General features: G+C 43.1%; 1 protein-coding gene, 1 long non-coding RNA gene and 1 pseudogene across 6 annotated transcripts in view; 2 read left to right on the top strand and 1 right to left on the bottom strand.

Annotated features, from left to right (window-relative positions):
• The window catches only part of LOC134739694 (uncharacterized), a 107,626-nt gene extending 94,743 nt beyond the window's left edge, over positions 1 to 12,883 (bottom strand). The window contains exon 1 of the long non-coding RNA XR_010126592.1: positions 12,335 to 12,883. This is a non-coding gene — a long non-coding RNA (uncharacterized LOC134739694). The remainder of the gene's footprint in view (positions 1 to 12,334) is intronic.
• RIPOR2 (RHO family interacting cell polarization regulator 2) overlaps positions 1 to 18,472 on the top strand; it is a 236,046-nt gene that overhangs the window by 1,692 nt on the left and 215,882 nt on the right. The gene's annotated exons all lie outside the window — the stretch shown is intronic.
• LOC129038122 (argininosuccinate synthase-like) lies at positions 15,928 to 17,270 on the top strand (annotated as a pseudogene).

Genomic DNA, 18,472 nt, shown 5'->3' with positions numbered 1-18,472 from the left:
GAAAGCTCTCAAGTTTAAATGTTGGCAGTTTATTCTTTGAATTTTAAATATGTAATACCAATGTTCTGAGGCAACATGTGACAACTGTGGACCACCAGTAGCCAAGCCCTGGTTTATGTGCTAGGTGTTGTTCTCATTAGAAGTCCCTCACACAGGCTGGGCACGGTGGCTCACGCCTGTAATTCCAACACTTTGGGAGGCCGAGGTGGGCAGATCACCTGAGGTGAGGAGTTGAAGAGCAGCCTGGCCAACATGGTAAAACCCCAACTCTACTAAAAATACAAAAATTATCCAGGCATGGTGGTGGGCACCTGTAATCCCAGCTACTCGAGAGGCTGAGACTGGAGAATTGCTTGAACCCAAGAGGCGGAGATTGCAGTAAGCGGAGATTGTGCCATTGTACTCCTGCCTGGGTGATGAGCGAAACTCCATCTAAAATAAATAAATAAAATAGAAGTCTATCACACAGTGTTCTTTATGCCTAGATGCCTAGTTATACGTTGGCAACTCTTCCTTATGTGTTAAAAGCCCCTGGTATAGACAATTAAATTAAGATGAATGAGTGGCTTAGGAACATGTATCCAAAATAGTCACAGTCTACTAGTTTCGGAGGCAAGCTGGGCTGGTTGGATTCCAAATGACAATTCAAAGACAAGCAAACAATTTGCATCAAGCAAAATACTTCTTTTTCTTTGATATAATTGAAGAAGCCATCAGTTTTCTCTGGGCCTTTACCTTCTTGATCATGTTTCTTTTACTTGCGCGTACCTTAAATTTAAACTCCAGTTTTTATGAAACTTCCTTCTACATCTGTAGGAAAATAGTTGTGATCCTACAGTTTTAATCCAATACCTCCGTTATGGAATCCGTCACTGAGAAAAGCTGGATTATGGATCTGCATGGTTTCACTAGTATGGATGGGAAGTCGGCCTATATTCTTAAAATAAGAGTTATGAGAAAAGCCTGCTTTACTACAGAAATTTCACTTAAATTTTGAGACTAACATCTGAATACTGTGCTCATTTCTGCATGGTTTTAATATGAAATGATATATTAATAGATGTTGAATGTAAGCTCAACCTTAAGCAGGTGGTCCTGACCTCTTTGGCATAATGTGTAAGGAGGGAATTCTGATATTCTTCCAGGATGGTCAAGAGCCCTGCTGTATGAGAGTCAGTGTGAGTTAGAAATAGGAACAGGATCAAGTGACATTTTTGGAGGGTTCCATTTTCCAACTCACAAAAGACCTGTGTGTGTTTGCAGGCAGCGAATTAGAGAAAGTGGAAAGGGAGAAAGAGTGAAGACACCTGCGAGGGAAGGACGCTTATCACTGCAAATGTCAGCCTGCAAAGGTGGCCCTCAACAATATTTTGCAACTGCTAAAATCTGCTTTGATAACGTTTCCTGTCTTCTTTCTCTGAAGATTTTCTCATAGGTCAGCGTTTCTTCCAACTTGGAGACTCAAGTTATATAATCCTTTGGGGTTATTTTGTCACTAAGAAAAATAAGTTAGTAAACCCCTTTCCTTTAAATACACAGAGGGACCTTGAATGGCGATAGGAGGGACATGTGCTACCACTCTCCATTTCCATGCCCATGCAGACATTGCTAATCAACCACAGCTCTCTCTTTTTCCCCCACGGGGACCAGGCCCTGGCTTGGAACCCTTTCTGATACAGTGCCTAAGCTGCCATGTCTAATCAATTAGAATTGCCTCACTGGTTGAAATTTATATTTGTTTTCTAGTGCTTTGTAACAAATTACCACAAGTTTATTGCCTTAAAACAATATACATTTTTTATCTCACAGCTTCCATGGGCATGAATTAGCTGGATTCTCTGCTCAGGCTCTCCCAAGGCTGCAATCAAGGTGTTCTCTGGGGATGCAATCTCATCTGAGGCTCAGGGTCTCCTTCCAAGCTCAATGGTTGTGGGCAGAATTTAGTTCCTTGCAGTTGTAGGCCTGAGGCCTTCAGCAACTAAAGGCCACCCATTGTTCTCTGCCACATGACCCTCTCCACAACATGGTAGTTTGCTTCCTCAAGGCCAACAACGGTCTTTTGCTGCTTATAGACTCTTCTTTAAAGGGCTCACCTGATTAGGTCAGGCCCACCCAGGATAATCTCTCTTTTGATTAGTTAAAAATTGACTGATCAAGGACTTTAATTACGTTTGAAAAATCCCTCATTTTTGCCATATAACATAATCTAATCACAGAAGTAAAATCTCATCATATTTATACCAAAGGTGCGAGAATTATACAGGGCCTGTATGCCAGGGGGCAAGAACCGTGGGGCCATCTTCCAATTCTGCTTACTACAAAACTTAATTGTCATCTTTGCAATAAAATTTCGATTTTGAGCTACTGGAAAGCTTTAGGTTTTTTCGTTTGCTCATTTGTTTGTTTTTGTTTTACTTTTTATTATGAAAATTTTCAAACATTCAGTAAAGTTGAGAAAATAGTATAATGAATCTTATATATCTATCACCTAAATTTAACAATTATTAACATTTTGCCATATTTGCTTCATCTAATTTCCTGTTGAAACATTTAAAAATAAATCAGACATTATGACATCTCCGCACTAAATATTTTAGTAAGAGCATCTCTAAAAAATAAGTATATTTTTCTACATAGCTGCGTAATAAAATTAACAATGATCCCCATATATTATTTAATACCCGGATCATATTCAAATCTCCCCAGGTAAGAACAAATCCTTAATAAGCTCTGCATGCCTATAACCCTTAGCAAAATACGTGGCACCTCATCTACTCAATAACCGTTTGGGTTCCATCAAAATTAAACTCATAGTAAAGCAATGGATCCCAAAGTCCATCTTCCCTAAGCCTTCCTCACTTCTTCCTTTCACCCCCAGAATCTGTAAAGAAATATTTAGATTATTTTCTTTTCTAGTCCATAGCAGTGTAGTAAAAAAAATAATAATCAAACCAAGGTATGAGAACAGTAATATGTTACCCTTCTTAGGGATATTTGAATTTTAAAAGAGGCCAAAGGTCACTGCAAAGACACACATGTGTGATACTGAGCAGACATTAGGGAGAAGGACCTATCTGGTGTCCTGTAAACCCTGTCAAGCTGCTTACCTGTAACCTGCCCAGGTAAAGAGAAGTATAGACAGAGCAACAGCTCCGTGGGTGCGTGGGCCTTCTACATGATGACAGCAGGGTCAGGGCAGGGCACGGGAATGAGGGGCGGGCACAGATAACTGAATGCCCCGAGAGCCTTTCTTTCCTTTAGTCTGCCACAGTTGGGGTGGGGGATTAAAGGAAAGAAACTCTGAAAAGTATATAAGCTTTGACAACCGGGAGATTTGGCTTCAAATCCTGCTTCCACAGCTTCTTAGCTGTTGGCCTGTGGGCAATTTATTCCACCTCCCTGAATGCCCACTTCCTCCACCTTAAAATGGTTATTACAATAATACCAGCCTCCCAGTGTTATTGCGGGGGATTAAAAGACGTAAAATATGTCAAGTACCTAGCACAGTTCCTGGCAATGTAGCTATTGGGAGCCAAGGGCCTAAAAATGGTAATAGTGGCATTTGAGGCAGTATGAAGGGCTTACCATTGCCACCTCCACATTTTTTCCCAAAATAATGGGAGACATGTCATACTGGAGAAGGCATCCCCATCTTCCTCAGCCAGGCACCCCACCCTCACATTCAGCTGGTTTACACCACACCACACAGGAGGCAACACAGATACACTAGGGAAAAACCGATCTTGGCCCCTAGGGGTGTGACTCCTGTTCTTCTGGGAAAATGGAGTGTTTGCCCCCACAGAGGATCTCCAGGCTGTTTTCAGTACAAGTAAATGCAACCAGATGACAGAGCCCACTTGGAACTTGTTTCACCTTTTTAAAAAGTTGAACTCTGGCCTAGTGTGGTGGCTTACACCTGTAATTCCAATGCTTTGGGAGGCTGAGGTGGGAGGATCACTCGAGGCCAGGAATTAGAGACCAGCCTGGCAACATAGCAAGATCCTGTCTCTATAAACATTTTTTTTTTTTTAAGTTAGTGGGCATGATGGTGTGTGCCTGTAAACCCAGCTACTCAGGAGGCTGAGGCAGGAGGACTGATTGAACTTAGGAGTTGGAGGTTACACTGAGCTATGATCATGCCACTGCACTCCAGCCTAGGTGACAGAGCAAATGCTATCTCAAAAAACAAAACAAAACAAAACAAAAAAACAGTTGAACTCTGCTAGGTAGAGCTTTGATAGAGGCAGCCGCTGGTTAGCACTTTTTGTGGACTCCAATCAAAGGAATGAGTTTTCTCTGTCCCACTGAAAAGACAACAGTGACAAAGCTGATATGCACTTCAGATTAGGGAATCTGCTGTCTCAGAGATACCACTGGCGACTTCCTCCCAGTGTCAATGTGACTTAATTGTCTTGTTCTGCTTCGCCGGCCATTCTCCTGACTCAGTGTGATGGCATTCTTAATTGTGACTAGGCAAGGGGACCTGGTCAGGCAGCAGTCTGAATCCCACAGACCATGCCCTGGACTGTGGTTGGGGCTGTGGGATTTCGAAGGAGGGCTCTCCTGTCTGCCACCATCCTGGGTTGACAATTCTACACAAGGAGGTAAGAACCCAGCTGGCTATTCCTCACTGCATGTGCAGCTCTGGAAGGCACTCTGATTCATAGAAAGAGTTTTAGATTTTCTTCTAAATACCACTGTCTTCAGATGAGAACCTGAAGGCAAGATCTCAGGGAGACAGAGGGGCCCGGGATAGGAAGAATATGTGGGCACCTTTCCCAGAGTCCTCCATCTGCACAAGGCTACCCACTCTGCCGATGGCCCCTGCTTGCAGAGAGATCCAGCGTCAATTTACAGAGCAGCCCAGCTTCCTATCAGCTTTCTGTCCTGGCTTACCTGTTGTCTGGCAAGGGTCAGGCCTTGACAACACTCATGTTTCTCCCGTGGGCTCCTCCACTCTGGGATTTTGTACCGGTATGGGGAGGCACTATGGTTGCAGATTTAGCTTTTCAGCGTGGATACAAACACCGAAGTGTCCCAGACCACAGCAGAAACTGTGTTGCTGCTGTTTCCAACCTGCTGATTTGGTCTCTTGCTGCTATTCTGACCAACAGAATTGCTACTGACTGACAAATCCCTTATGCTGCGATTTTAGGCTTCAGGCTGGGCTTCTCTGCTCTGAAGTGGAGAAGGATATACCAGGAAAATTCCTCTCTTGGTTTCTGTTTCCTTTAAGCTACAAGCTTAAAGATTTGAGAGGAGGTCAGTGAGGGGTTTACCCCAAGTATAAAAAAGAAAGAAACCTTTTAGAACATTCTGTATAATTCATAGGTCACATATTTTCCTGGGTTTCAGTCTAGACACCTGCTAAATTTATCCATTAACAGCCTCATCCCAGACAACAGGCGGCTGGGCCCCACAAAGCCTGGGTTTCTCCCCAGTTCTGAATCTTGTTTACCAACAGCTCTGCCAATTACAGAGAATGCTACTGCATTTTGTTTTAGGGACCCTAGTGTTTATACTGGCATAAAAATTATTTATATACCTTCAAACATGTTGTTACCTATTTTCTCATCATTCAGAAGAATACTTGCTTCTGTAGAAGGCTTACCCTCCTCCTTCCTGCCTGAATGATTAAATCCATGGGTACAATTGCCAAATGTCCAATTCTAGTTTATACTGTCAAGGAAGAAAAATGATGGGAAACTGGAGAATGGAAGGTACTTTGAATAATTCAAGGAGGTCCGTTGGTTGAGAAAGTGCTCTCTTTGTATGTACATGATCTGGACAGATATTTTAGCTGTCTCCAGCCGAGGATGGACAAAAGAGAGGGTGTGGAGGGAAAAGGAAAGGAGAGGAAGAAGCAGCAAATACAAATACAGCTAACAAACATAAAAAAGAAAATGAAACCAGCAGAGGGATTAGAGAACTCAGAGCCTCAATGGATTCTGAAGTCTGTAATTCTCAGGTTGTTTGTTTGATGAGGGATCTAAAGAGCCCAAAAGTTAACCACTAGAATGATAACTTGGTTTCCGGTTGGTAGCAGAAAATTACCAGAATAGCAAATTTTCTCAGAAGCATTAAGCTAGTGTATCAAGTTGGGGGTAAGGAGGATCTTAGGGAATGGAAAGCATCTTGAAATATGTTAGCCTAGATTCAACCCGCTGTGTGAGTACCAGTTATTCCTCTGAAATAGCAAGATCCAAGAAATTGTTTCACTGCAAAAGAACATGTTAATTATATACACACACCTTACCCACTCCTACCCTCCCCCCAACAGTTGTCAAAACTGTAAACTTGGGCAGTAGCACTGAAAAATATGTCTTGATTTTGTTTTCATCTGATACAAAGCTAATATGCCTATGTTGTATAAAAATCAAACAATACAGAAACATACAACAGAGAGAAAGTCATCTAGAATTCCCAGCCCTCACCCCGTACAGCGTAGCACTCCCATTTCTTTTGTAAAATATACTAAATATATATATATAAAAAAAACCTTTTTGTATAGTTTGTTTTAAAACGTTATCAATTCTCTATACATTCAAAAATAAAATTAAATATACAAGTATGAGAAAAAATGCAAATTGAATGCAAACAGAAACCAATGAACTGTATTTCAAATGAATAGCACAACTACATGGAAGAAAAATAAAAGAATTAATCCAAGTAACATTTGAACACAATACTTTGGCTAAATATCCTCAGTCAAAAAGCAAAAAAAATAAAAATAAATAAAGTAATAAAAATAATCTTAAACTCTGTTTAGCAGATTTGTTTTTTGTAGACCACAGTTATAACAATTCTAAAACTATTTTGTGTATTGTAGAACTAAGCAAACAAGTACCTACAGGATGTGTTGGGAGGAAGAGTTCTCACTGTGGGAGAAAGCAGATACAAATATAAAATGAGTGAAGACAAAAAAGCATCCTATTTATTGCCCTGGAATTAGAATAATCTAGACAGACAGACAGACACAGATATTTCCTAGCTCTGTCCACTAAAAGGATCTAGAAGCAGTGATACCCAATAGCAGTGAACAACCTAGTACCCAGATGTTGTTTTTTAAATATCACTCACACCAAAAGAAATGAGGGCTCCTTGGAAAAATGCTGATCCCAGGGCTGCAGTAGTTAAATTACAAGATGAGGCTGAAACACCTTGTGCCAGAAAATAAAGAAGTGCTCAAAAAATTAAGGGAATCTGTCAAAAGGACTGGGGAGCTGCCTTGGAGGGGCTTCTACTGGCGAAACTGGGACACTGTGAGCATCAAATAAACAATGATGTTAATAGATTATAGCCCATTAAGTTAAATATCCATTTTTAAATGTTAAAAATAAGAGCTAAAACCATAAAACTTTTTTTTTTTTTTTTTTGAGACGGGGTCTCATTGTGTCACCCAGGCGTGTGGCGCCATCGCGGCTCACTGGAGCCTCACTGCAGCCTCAAACCCCTGGGCTCAAGCCATCTTCCCACCTCAGCCTCCCAAGTAGCTGGGACCACAGGAATGTGCCACCATGCCCAGCTAATTTTCAATTTTTTGTAGACAGAATCTTGCTCTGTTGCCCAGGCTGCTCTTGAACTTGTGGGCTCAAGCAATTTTCCCATCTTGGCCTCCCAAAGTGCTGAGCTAAATATATTTTTAAGTGGGATCAGAATAATACCATGTTCTACAACTTACTGTTTATTTCACAACATAACTAGGGTACCTTTTTATGTCAATAAATAGTCATACATTTCTTCAGACAGGATCCATATACCCAAATCCAAATGAAAGCTTGTAGAGTTTGAGACACTTTAAGTGTATCTAATCTGATCCACTTAAATATTAAAAAATGATCATAATTGTAAAGCGGATTGTATTGGTTGGGAATTGAACCATCCACGTACTCACTTACGGAGGCCTGATGTCTGTGACTCTCCAGCCATGTCGTGCTGCTCTTTCTGTTTCCAGCTGGAAACTGGGCTATTTTAAAGGTCAGGGTAATCGGGAGAAGGTATGCATATCTATTTTCAAAAAACTATGCCTCACATACTCTTTGAAGGGGAGATCTTTTCATCCCCCACCAAACAGAGGGCGATTTGGAAAGAGGACCATTTCCAATCCCATCAAGGGTTGGCTCCAGGGGTGCCTGGTTTCTGAGGCACCAGAGAGGTTCTTGTGCTTGGGAGCAGGTGGCTTAGTTCTTATCTCCATTACAGGGTGGGATGGAAAGAGGCACGCAAAGCCTGAGCCTGCAGAAAGAACCAGGCAATATCAAGAAAAAAGGAGTCTGAGATACTTGCTAACACTTTGAATTGCTGCTGCCCAAAGCTTGTTCCCTGAGGTTTGTTACAAATTGAGTGAAATTAATCCAATCCTTCAACTTTCAAGCAAGTGAAAAAAAAAAAAAAAAACCACCATAAAGGATTCACTTGCTGATACTGCATCAAAGGGAGGACAGTAAATTCATGTAAGTGAGTCGGCAAAGAACCCCAAGAGCTCTTCCCCTCTGGACCAAGGGAAACTTTACTCCTATTAGGATGGTTTGAAGGGGAGAGGGAGAGTACTCTTGAACTCATCAGAGAGTATGAAAGTAAGTGTATGGGTCTACAAGCAACCCTCTAAATGGCATAGGTGGTGAAGAAAATGCATTAGATGTATTTTCAAATGTTTTCCAACATTTTATTATTAATACGTTTCACATATAGAAAAGTTGAAATAATTATACAGTGAATATCCATATAACTACCACCTATATCACATACCTACCCATATACCTATCTATCAGTCCTTTGATAAATCTTATTTTTAATGCTTTAAAAATAAATTGCAGACATCTGTGTACTTTATTCTAAACACTCATATATATATATATATATCAGTCAATCTTTGTTCATAGTTTAAATAAATTTTTAGTCATGTTTATTGAGGTGTAATTACACAGAATACAGCATACTTTTTAGTGTGCAGTCCTATGAGTCTTGACAAACACCTATAGTTGTGTAACCACCACAACAATGAAGATATAGAAGACTTCCATCACCCCAGACATTCCTTCATTCCCCTTTGGAGTCAATCCCTTTCCCCAGCTCTTGTCAACCAGTTATCTGTTTTCTGTCCTTATCATTTTGGCTTTTCCAGAATATCTCATAAGCCAGGTACAGTGGCACAGACCTGTAGTCCCAGCTACTCGGGAGGATGGCTTGAGCCCAGGAGTTCTGGGGTATAGTGTGCTCTGCTGACCTGGTGTGTGCACTAAGTTTAACATCAATATGCTGACCTCCTGGGAGCGAGGGACCACCAGGTTGCCTAAGGAGAAGTGAACCGGCCCAGGTCGAAAACAGAGCAGGTAAAAACTCCTGTGCTGATCAGTAGTGGGATTGTGCTTGTGAATAGCCACTGCACTCCAGCCTGGGCAAGTGCAATTGCAAGACCCCGGCGCTGGGTGCGGTGGCTTACGTCTGTAATCCCAGCACTTTGGGAGGCAGAGGCGGGTGGATCACCTGAGGTCAGGAGTCCGAGACCAGCCTGAAAACACGGAAAAACCCCGCCTCTACTAAAAATACAAAATTAGCCAGGCATGGTGGTATATGCCTGTAATCCCAGCTACTTGGGAGGCTGAGGCATGAGAATCACTTGAACACAAGAGGCAGAGGTTGCAGTGAGCCAAGATCACACCATTGCACTCCAGCCTGGACAACAAGAGCCAAACTCCATCTCAAAAGAAAACAAACAAACAACAACAACAACATAAAACAGCAAGACCCTATCTCTCTTAAAAAAAAAAAAAAAAAAGCCAGACTATCTCATAAACAGAATCATACAGTATGTAGCCTTTTGAGTCTTGCTTCTTTCACTTAACATGATCCATGATGTTGCATGCATATTTGTTCTTCTTCATTGCTGAGTAGTATCCCATTATTAGATGTATTCTTATAAAGTATAGTTATTTGCAAGTGGTAAGATCTCTAATCACCAAAAAGCATGAGTAAACATGATCATCAGAGGGGACAACCCCCGAGTCCTGGGGCACCCCAATTCTATCCATAGCTCTGGTCCTCTCTCAGGGGAAGCTCTGAGCAAACGAGGGACTCTGAACCCTCTGAATCCCACTCCACCTCATGTGTACCCTGGGAATATCATCAGTGGCAACTACGAAGGGACAGTTTATTCAATCAGCAGTAAATGATTATGATTCCAAATGTATTAGGCCAGTCGTCAACCCTACATTTTTTTCTTTGACATTGTATATGATTATACAACCTGTACACAAAACAGAGATATTTTCCCCCCATTTAAGACCTGGAGCCAGGCTGACACAGACAAGCAGAGGTAGGAGGATACAGAAGAACAAGGATGGGAGAAAGGGGAGAGACACTATAGTGGAGGCTGTAACGGTCCTGTCATGCTAAGACCCAGTTGTGGAGGAACCACGAGTCCCACTAGGTTTGAAGAGCTTTCTGACTGTCTGGTTCTCCCACTCCGTTTTCTTTCCCTACCTTGAGTTAAAAGTCTGTTGTTTCAATCTAAAACAATAACATCCTGCACACAGAAAGAAAAGAATGAAAGAATATCTTGATCTCTTAAGAAAAGCATATAGTTTAACTTCATATTTTTAACCCAGCTTTTAACTGAGTGGCCCAGACATCGTTATATTTCCCTCAAAGGACAAACAAAATCAATTTTCTTCTATTTCCCCACAGCAGTTTAAAAAATGAAGATATCTGGTTTTTTAAGATGAGAAGCATAATCTTCAGGGTAAGTTACATATTTTTTTTCCTTCACCCTCACTCCCAATGCATGCTGTCTCTATTTCTGTGTCATCCGAGAAGGTGATGTGGAGCACGGAGGGTCCCAGCTCAGGCTATGGGACTTGTTTCCTGGTCTTGCCCCTGCTCATCTGTGAGGCATCAGTCAGACCATTCACTCTCTCAGTACAGTCGATACATGAACATTCCTTTGTGTCCAGGCCAGAGTTTGTTCTTGGTTTCCTATCCACCCCTTTAATCATTCCTTTTTTTTTTTTTGAGATGGAGTCTCGCTCTGTCGTCCAGGTTGGAGTGCAGTGGTGCGATCTCCGCTCACTGCAGCAAGCTCCGCCTCCCGAGTTCACACCATTCTCCTGCCTCAGCCTCCCAAGTAGCTGGGACAGAGTCTTGCTCTGTCGCCAGGCTGGAGTGCAGGGTAGCGATCTCGGCTCACTGCAACTTCCGCCTCCAGAGTTCAAGCCATTCTGTTGCCTCAGCCTCCTGAGTACTTGGGACTACAGATGTGTGCCACCATGCCCGGCTAATTTTTTGTGTTTTTAGTAGAAACGGGGTTTCACCATGTTGGCCAGGATGGTCTTGATCTCTCGACTTCATGATCCGCCCGCGCCTTGGCCTCCCAAAGTGCTAGGACTACAGGCGGGAGCCACCGCACCCAGCCCTCCTTATTTCTTTGAGGGCACCCTCTCCCAGCACTCTGCTCCCTCTGGTTGTACTGATCAATGGTGTCCTCTCTCAGTCCTAGACGGAGCTCCATTCTCAGGGCCTTTCCTTACCTCATCCCACATTAAATCAGATCCACTCTTCCCCATACTTTCCCACCCTAGTGTGGACCAGATGAAGGGCCCTAATGTGTCAACCTGATAAAATTGATTAAAATGTCACATTCTTAGGGGTGGAAGTGATTTCACATGCAATATCTCATTGGAGACTCACAACTACCCTGAGGAGCTAGAAGGATCTGTACTATCCCTGCCCTCCAGTTTTTTTCTTGTGTGGAAACTGAAGCTCAGAGAGAGAGGAGTAAGACAGTACATTTGTCATTTATTGGGGGCAGTATTAGTATCAGGCATTGTGCCAGCTCCCCTATTGGGCATTATTTCACTTAATCCTCAGTCCAACCCTATGAGGTTGGTAATTGTATCCATTTTGCAAGTGAGGAGGCTGAGGCTCAGAGAAGTTACAGGGCTTATTAAAAATCACAGCCCACAGTGTGGCAGAACAGAGCCAACGTTCAGACACATGTGTACAAGTCCAGAGCGGGTTTTCACTGCTGGAACTAGGACTCAAGCTCAAATCAATCAACTCCTAATTTTATGGTTCTTCCAGTGGCCACGCTCTCTATTTAGAAAACGCACCCTATCACCTCTCCCCAAATCTCAAAACATGGGCCCAGTTGAAATGCACACAGCTCTGGGAGTCTCCTAGAGGCAGAACAAGGGCTGGTGATGTCTGAGGGCAGCTAAGGAGATATTTGGAAATCTACTGGAAACTGCATCTTCCTGCGCTGTGCTGAATGTCCAGGTATCTGAGAATACAGTGAAGGAAAATTAACCGAATGTTCAAATCTCTACAGAATGCCTACCTTGAGTCCGTGAATTCTTTTTTATGCAGGACGAGGGTGGTAGGGGCCACTCAGAAAGAAATCTGAACACGCAGAACCCTCGGGCTTAGAGCTGGTAGGGGTCGTAGGCAGCCAGCTCACTTCCAGCGGACAGTGCCCACTCCCCTTTCTTCTCAGAGCCCAGCCAAGAAGGATGGCTCAGCCGCCCGACTGGAGCACCTCTGCCCTCCTCGGCTCCTGGGCGTGTCTCCGGGGATTCCTGTTCGGTGATGCCTTGACCCACGGAACTTGCCTCTTCCCTCTTGTTCAGTCCGTTTACCAACCTGGGGGCGTCTGCGGATCAAGGTGTTTGAGAGGCTGGGCTGAGGTGGAGAAGGGGGTGGGGCAGGAGCACCTAAGTCGCTCAGGGATTTGGTGACTCACACCCGGGGAGGGGAGCCCTCTTTCTCCCGAGCACTGGGGGCGCCCAAGGCTGTTCCCACGCTTAGCAGAAGATGCCCCTGTCATCCCCCAAGGGGCCTGCTCGGAGTGTGCCACCTGCAGCATGGCCACCACGAGACCGGTTATGTATTTATTTCCTGGCAGAGCTGAACCCCAAACGCTTTTCCTTCTGCGCCGTGCGTGAAAGAAACAGAAACCGCTGCACAGCATGTCGTCTATATTTAGACCCTGGGCCCTGACCCTCCCACAGAGGCCAGCTCATAGACTTTTCTTTCGCAGCCTGGGGATGGGTTTGTACTTCACCCTCGAGCGCCTCCCCCTGGGAACCCGCAGAGGGCTGTGTGGCTCTGCAGTCTTGTGTGCTAAGTGCTTTTCTTCGCTTCTCGATGCTTGGGCCGTCTTACAAGCAAAGCCAGGTGAATCGAATCCACCCCTACGCGACTGTCGTTTGCATTAAGTAAGATAATGCACGTGGAAATATTTTGTGAGCTATGCAGTATCACCCAAATTATTTTTTATTATTTTAAAAATAGAATGCATCAGCAAGTTCTTAATGAGCTTGCTTTTTTTGTTTTAATATTTGGAAATTGGAACAGCTACTTATAGGAGACTTGCAGATCCCAGAATGTGCCGTTTGCCTGAGTGGTTTCTTTTGGCCTTGCTGTGTCAGGACTTGTGAGGCTTGTGAGGTGACGTCAGCAAATCAGCAAACAGACTCACACCTGAGCAGCCCGGGAGTGGTCTAAGGCCTGTGGAGCAAGACAGAGTGGCCTCTTCTCAGCCTCCTCTCCACTGGAGAGTACTTGAGTTATTATTTATTTCCCCCAGGCCTCAGCCTCTTATCTCCTGCCAACTTCCTTTCAGAGGCATTCCTGCTGTATGTCCCAAGATTTTCCTCTGTTTACCTTCTTTAAAGTTGTCATGGTCTTGAATTTTAGACCACTGTAATCTCCATTTGACAGTGAATGGTCATAAATCCAAAGAAATTGCAGGATTCATATTCTGAAATTCATATAAATGATTTCTTTACAAGTACACATAAAACTCTTTTCTCTTAAAATATACAGAAAAAGAAAAATGTACAGCTGCTCAGGGTAACAAAATATTGCCTTCTAGAAATTCTCAGGCTTCTTGTCTTTATGGATAAACAGGAAGTATTTCTAATTAGTGTCTCGGTTGTTTGCATATTGAGCTTCCAAAATGCTTTAGAAGGTTCATCTTTTCAATTCGCCCTTCGCCCTTTTTCATTTGCTAAGCAGAGGTAAACTTAAAACCATCTCTATGTGACTTATCATAAATCCCAATTAGTGAGACCTCAAATAATGAACTTGGCTCTCATTTATACACGTGACAAAATGTATACCTATATAAATATCTAATAAAAGCTCCCTAACAGCTAAATACAATGAAGAGAAGCAATTTTCCTCTCTTTTTCACACAATGGCTGAAATTAATCATACAGTACAGAAAAATAAGAAACCTTTTATGTAGCTTTTAGTGGTTTTGTTCATTCCATAGTTTCCACCTGTGAGTAGCATTCATTTATAAACCTGTCTTGCTGAGCACAATGTTTTCAAAAATGACTTGCTTGGGACTCAAAAACAAAAAAAACAACAATCTTTGTAACTTTTAATCTCCTGCAATTTCTTCAGTTTCTTTTGTTGGTGAATACACGTACAATTTGGTTTTGAAATACCATGTATCAAAGCACAAACATATCATCCCTTGGAGTCGTGAAGAAGCTCATCAATGTATCACAGTCTTCCGGTCAAGCCCATAATTCAGTCTCCTACAGCTCTGATTCTTGACCTCTAAGAAAACCCACCCTCTTACTCTTCCTGAACAATTGCTCAGTAGAGCATTAAGTGAAGGGAAAGGTTGCTCCTTAAAGTGAAAAAACAATGTTTTCCAAAGCCGTGTTGAATATGCGTATTCATCATATCACAGGAAGTTTTTCTTTTAAACCTTATGTGCATTTTCCTTAATTTGTATGGTTTTCTCAAGTTCAACATTTAGTTTTCGTTTTAATCAGTTATATTCTAAAAACAATTAAATTTTTTTCTCCTTAGAAATTCACTTTAAATTAAAAAGAACTTTTGTTTTTCTCTTTTTAAGGCACAAATAGTGCTGGGAGGGGGTGAGGGTAAACTTCTTTATCTGTCCCTGTCATTTTTTTTTTAAAGGTCCTATTGCTTTTACACTTCTAACCCTAAAACAGCCTGATCATGCACCCAGCATTCTCCTAGCTCTGGGCTTCCAGAGCACTGTTATTCAACAGAGAGTTTCTATAGAAATCCAAAGTACTATCTCCAAATAGCAGAAACCTTAACACCACAGGCACTTATCGGAATTTGTGTGGAAGAATCCTAAAGCTAAATAAATAGAAGCTTCTAAATTACCCTTTTCCCCCCTTGACTATATCTTAGATCAAATTCTTAGAACTCCCACCACCCACATGTACACCAGGACCTGTGGGTGGGAGCAGGCGTGAGGCAGAGAGGGCTTCCTGTTACCATTAAATGAATAAAGAGACCGCTACATATCAACTCTGTCCTCTCTTTTTTTCTTGACTCTTCTTCCCTCCATTTAGTGTGAATATTTGAAGGTTAAACTGGGCATGGCCCCACATGTCTGATTACTCACCCATCGACATCCAACCTGAAGTCACAAATTTGGCTTCAGAGGATGTTGTAGAGCTGAAAGGATGGCAACTTCAATTTTCAATAAATAACTAGAAACAGAGAAAATAGCTTTCCAAGTCATCAAAGAAAACCCATGGTGAGAAGGATATTAATGGATTAAAACAGGCATAAAGAGGAAACTGAAAGCGAAGCATTGACAAAATCTAGAAATGATTATCAGCTTCAACTAAGTCCGATACGCACTAGCTCCGTGGACAGAGTAGGGAAGCATCAGTTACAAGTTAGGACAAATAGCACTGCAGTATTGTCGGCAAGCAAGGTGAGGGCTTTCCTTCCTCTTTGAGGGTCAGTTGTCAGTCTGGGGCCACACTGCTTCCAGAAAGGCACAGAACTGGAAACCTTTAACAATGGTTAAAAAATCTGACTGCTCTTGTTCTGTCGCCTGCCACTACTGCCTGAGCCCGAGTGGTTCACTGCATCCTGAAGACAGATTCCAGACACTGGGAACTCGCGCCTCCAATCCCAGACACTATGTCCAGCAAAGACGCCATGGTTCTGGCCTACGGTGGTGGCCTGGACACCTCCTGCATCCCCGTGTGGATGAAGGAACAAGGCTATGACATCATTGCCTACCTGGCCAACACTGGCCAGAAGGAAGACTTCGAGGAAGCCAGGAAGAAGGCACTGAAACTTGGGGCCGAAAAGTTCATTGAGGATGTCATCAGGGAGTTTGTGGAGGAGTTCATCTGGCCGGCCATCCAGTCCAGCACACTGTATGAGGACTGCTACCTCCTGGGCACCTTTCTGGCCAGGCCCTGCATTGCCAGCAAACAAGTGGAAATTGCCCAGCAGGAGGGGGTGTCCCGCGGCGCCACGGGTAAGGGGAATGATCAGGTCCGGTTTGAGCTCACCTGGTACTCGCTGGACCCCCAGATAAAGGTCATTGCTCCCTGGAGGATGCCCGAGTTCTACAACCGGTTCAAGGGCCATAATGACCTGATGGAATACGCAAAGCAGCACGGAATTCCTATCCCGGTCACTCCCAAGAACCCGTGGAGCATGGACGAGAACCTCATGCACATCAGCTACGAGGCTGGAATCCTGGAGAACCCCAAGAACCAAGTGCCTCCAGGTCTCTACACGAAGACCTAGGAACCGGCCAAAGCCCCCAACACCCCTGACGTCCTCGAGATCGAGTTAAAAAAGGGGTCCCCGTGAAGGTGACCAACGTCAAGGATGGCTCCACCCACCAGACCTCCTTGGAGTTCTTCATGTACCTGAATGAAGTCGCGGACAAACACGGTGTGGGCTATACTGACATGGTGGAGAACTGCTTCACTGGAATGAGGTCCCGAGGTATCTATGAAACCCCAGCAGGCACCATCCTTTACCACACTCATTTAGACATCGAGGCCTTCACCATGGATCGGGAGGTGTGCCAAATCAAACAAGGCCTGGTCTTGAAATTTGCTGAGCTGGTGTACACTGGTTTCTGGCACAGCCCTGAGTATGAATTTGTCCGCCACCACATCGCCAAGTCCTAGGAGCGAGTGGAAGGGAAAGTGCAGGTGTCTATCCTCAAGGACCAGGTGTACATCCTTGGCTGGGAGTCCCCACTGTCTCCCTACAACGAGGAGCCCGTGAGCATGAACGTGCAGGGTGATTACGAGCCAATTGATGCCACCGGGTTCATCAACATCAATTCCCTCAGGCTGAAGGAATAGGAATATCATTGTCTCCAGAGCAAGGTCACTGCCAAATAGACCCCTGTACAATGAGGAGCTGGGGCCTCCTCAATTTGCAGATCCCCCAAGTACAGGTGCTAATTGTTGTGATAATTTGTAATTGTGACTTGTTTTTCCTGGCTGGCAGCATAGTCGGGCTACCAGGCCCCAGCTTTGTTCCCTGGTCCCCTGAAGCTTGCAAACGTCGTCATTAAAGGAAAGGGTGGGGGGCAGCTGCGGTGGGTAGCTATAAAATGACAATTAAAAGATACACTAGTAAAAAAAAAAATTGACTGCTCTGAAAACGAGTCTACTGGGCAGTGACATTCACATTTCTGAAATTAATGCATACTCTATTTGCATTTTCTCTTTTTCCTGTCTTCACCTGTCTTTGACAATTAGTAAATAAATTCCTAAACCTTATAAATATTATTTTGGGCTAGCCATGGTTGCACCATCATGCCTGTAATCCCAAAACTTTGGGAGATGGTGGGGAGAGGACTGCTTGAGCCCATGAGTTCAAGACCAGCCTGGACAACATAGTGGGACTCTATCTCTACAAAAAGATCAAAAAATTAGCTGGGTGTGGTGGCACACACCTGTAGTCTAGCTACTCAGGAGGCTGAGGTGGGAGGATGGTTTGAGTCCAGGAGTTTGAGGCTGCAGTGAGCCGTGAACACACACCACTCCAGCCTGGGTGACAAAACAAGACCCTGTCTAAAAAAAAAAAAAAAAAAAATTGAAGGTACCACATTAGTTATATGTGTTATGTTAAAAATAAATATTTGTCCTTTACTTATGAATTAATGATTAAGCAAACTGTAGGTATATCCATACAATGAGATATGACTCAGCAGTAAAAACGAATGAAGTGATGCATGCAACCACATGGATTATTCTCAAATGCATTATCTTAAGTGAAAGAAGCCAGATTCAAAAGCCTACATACTGTATGATACAACTCATAAGACAGTCTGGAAAAGACAAAACTATTAGGACAGAAAGCGAATCATTGGTTGCCAAGGGCTGGTTAGAGAGGTTGACTACAGAGGCATGAGGAAACTTTTTTCATATGATGTAACTCTTCTGTATCTTGATTGTGGTGGTGGTTACACTACTGTATACATTTGTTAAAACTTGTAGAACTATGCACTAAAAAGGGCTAATTTTACTCCATGTAAATTATACCTAAAAACAAATGTGTCTAATCCCATCAAATTGATGGGTTCATTTCTACATAGCTACAGACCATTTTTTTTAAGTTTAATGTTTATCTTTCCGCTGGCACCAACTTTCTTTTATAAACCAATTACTTGATCTGAAGCATTAAAGAATTTAGGATTGTTTCATGT

Source organism: Pongo pygmaeus, chromosome 5 (assembly GCF_028885625.2).
Source record: "Pongo pygmaeus isolate AG05252 chromosome 5, NHGRI_mPonPyg2-v2.0_pri, whole genome shotgun sequence".
Classification (NCBI taxonomy): domain Eukaryota; kingdom Metazoa; phylum Chordata; class Mammalia; order Primates; family Hominidae; genus Pongo; species Pongo pygmaeus.
Note: the sequence above shows the minus strand (reverse complement) of the source record. Positions and strands in the feature narration are given on the sequence as shown.